The following is a 3,226-nucleotide window of genomic DNA, read 5'->3' on the forward strand; positions in this document are numbered from 1 at the left end:
GTAATGAAGTAGTGGTGGATGGAGTGGGCCAGTCCTTAATACATTGCACCTTCTTGGGGTTAGCTCATATGCCATTTTTTCTAGCAATGTGTTGCAAGTACTCAAGGGATATCTACATGAAGGTACATTTACTTTCCTTGAGTTGATGCTCTCTCAATATATCAAACACCCTTCTAACATGTACCAAGTGCTCCTCTTGTGACTTGCTGTAAATGAGGATTCTGTCAAAGAAAACAAGCACAAACTTGAATAGGGAGGGGTGAAAAATTTTATTCATGAGACTTTGAAATGTGACAGGGGTGTTAGTCAACCCAAAAGGCATCACTAGAAATTGATAAAGCCCATAATCAATCCTGAAAGTTGTTTTGATCTAATCACCTTCCCTCATATAGATCTTATAGCAGCCAGAGCGCAAATCAATATTAGTGAAAAATCATGCCTCTTTCAACTCATCCAACAAGTCATCAATCCGTCAAATGGGATAGTGGTTCTTCAATTGTGATTTTGTTCAAGTCTCTATAGTCAATACACATATGGAAAGAGTCATCTTTCTTCTTGACTAACAAGATAAGGGATGCATAAGGGGAAGAACTTGGCTCAATGAAACCCATGTCAAGCAACTCCTTGACTTGCTTTCAACCTCTTCACGTTCACACTTGGAGAGTCTATAAGGTAGCTTATTTAACCACTGACTTTGGAATGGGGCTCTAAATCAAGTGGGTGGTGTCCACTTGCCTCTTGGGGAGAAGGGCTGTAGGCATCTAAAATAAATCACTACACTCCTCAAGTAAGGCGGATTGCAAGATGGAAGCCTTAGATACTTTGGAAAGCTGATCCAAATTTTATTTATTCAACTGCAATACAAATATCTGTGAGTATTTCTTAAACTCTCGTTTGAGTTATTTTGCTATAATGAGCTAGAAATCAATATTATCTCGAACTCCCTCTAAGCAGATGAGCTATCCATGTATCATAAACTCTATGTACAGTTGAGAGAAGTTCACATTAATTTTTTCGAATTGTTTCAGCCAATCACAACCCAAGACAATATTCATGGGATCCATGTCTAATGCAATAAGGTCAACCAATGCCACATAATTTTCAGCCAAGCATAGGGGAATTGTAGGACATACATGTGTATTGATTTCTTCCTCACCATTTCCTACTTGAACTTTCAAGCGGTGCTATAATTCCGTAGGGGTGCATTTCAACCAGTCACTCAATGGAATGATTTATTGACAAAACTGTAAGTACTATCACTATTGACAAGGATAAATACATGCTTCCCATGAATATTACCTTGAATGCATAGGGTGATGGTGCTCTTAGAACCTGTCTAGGATCCAAGGAGATGGAGCAATGGGAGGTGGTAGTAAGGTGGGATGTCAAATGAAGTGCATGGGACGGACAATTGCCTGCATCAAAGGGAAATCCATCCTCTGGGTTATAGAATTGCTCGTGGTCCATATCCTCAACATGCTTATCATTGTCAATAAACAAGTCATCCTCATCATTGTGCCAATCTTCCATTATATACATGCTATGAACCTTGACCTTGGATGTCTTCTAAGGGCACTTGGAGGCATGGTCGGAAATGTAATTATCACCACATTTAAACATAGGCCTTTTTCATTCTATTCCTTCACAACATTTGGGGAAATGAACCATTGGCCACTTGAGCCATTGAAGGGTGATGCAATAGAGTGTCTATTTTCAGCATACTTACTCTCAACATTAGAGCCAAATGCTATCCCAAAAGTGCCCTATTTTCTTTTAGCATGGAAAGGAGGTTGGGGGGGGGGGGGAGTGGGTATTTGGAGTTGGAGTTGTTATTAGGAATGGAATTGCCTCTTAAACTGGCCTCGTATGGGGTTGACCACAATGGGGTATGGGGTTGTCCATAACCTTGCTAAAAACTCTCATTCTTACGATACTTCCTTGCATATCTTTTAGCCAATTCAATTGTATCAAATAGTGTGGTAGGCTTTTGATCCATGACATCTGTCGATAAGCTTGGTTCCAACCCATAGATGTACTTATGCAATTTGGCATCATCACTAATGCTCTCCACATACATGATCAAGTTCATAAATTGATTTGTGTACTCTCATACAATGAGATTATGTTGGTCAAGAGTGTACCGTTGTCTTGCTAAAGTACTCTTTTTCCACGGGGGATAAAATACTTGAACCATATGCATTTTAAAGTCCTTCCAATCAATGAACTAATGATTCTCTTGATTCTTGGATGTCCATTCTTCCAAGTCTAATGGTGAGGGAGATTGCCCACCATTGTACTTAGTGAGAAGAATCTTGTCACAGAGATCATGAAGGCCTTCTTGCCCGTGGAAACCTTGGTATCCATACATGCCATGATGGCCATACATACTTTGCTACCCATACATACCATATCATGCGTTTATCCCATGCTGCCCATTATAGCCATGTTGCCCATTATTGACATGTTGCCCATGATTGCCATGCTGGCCATTACTACCATACTGTCCATGATAGGGTTGAGTCATGTAGGCTCCATTGGGACTCGGAGGGAGGGTAGGGGAGCTTATACAAATGGTGGAAGAGGGCCTCACTAGAGCATTTTCTATATGGTTGATGGGAAAGCTCAATAGAGGCTTGTCATGGAGCATGAGGGGATTTACCAACTTTATAGGTAGAAGCGAGAATAAATTTGGATCCAAGAATGCCATGTCGACCATGTAGTGGCTCCAGTGGTGGAGGGTGTCGAGACTCATGCTTGGATTCATTCGCCTTTTCTTGAGACAAATTGCTAGCTAGCTGAGCTACAAGAGTGGTGAGCTACTCTAGGGTTTGTTGAGTCCTAGAGTTTGAGAGGGCCATTTTCTCAAATTTTTCATCAAATTTTGATATCATTTGATGGTGTTGGTAACCATGTCATTATACCTCTCCATGTGACGAAGCTCATGTTGAGCTAAAGTGTAGTTGAGAAAGCTATAGGGATCTATATTGGGCACTTCCTCATACATATCACCATTGTAATCTTGTGTAGATCTAGGTTCATTATTCATTGAGGTCGTAGAGTTTCTAATCTCCCTCTGGAGCTCTTCATGGGCCTTACTTTTTCCTTTGTGAGACCAACCATGTAGATGTAGTCCACAGGACCCACTATCAGTAAATGGGGTGTAACTTTTGGTGGGAAACTCCAATCGGTGAGATTTTTTATTCAAATCGAAGCGAAGGAAGCCCTC

Source organism: Lygodium microphyllum, chromosome 27 (assembly GCF_053477565.2).
Source record: "Lygodium microphyllum isolate KBCC chromosome 27, Lygodium_microphyllum_v1.1.10, whole genome shotgun sequence".
In the NCBI taxonomy this organism is placed as follows: domain Eukaryota; kingdom Viridiplantae; phylum Streptophyta; class Polypodiopsida; order Schizaeales; family Lygodiaceae; genus Lygodium; species Lygodium microphyllum.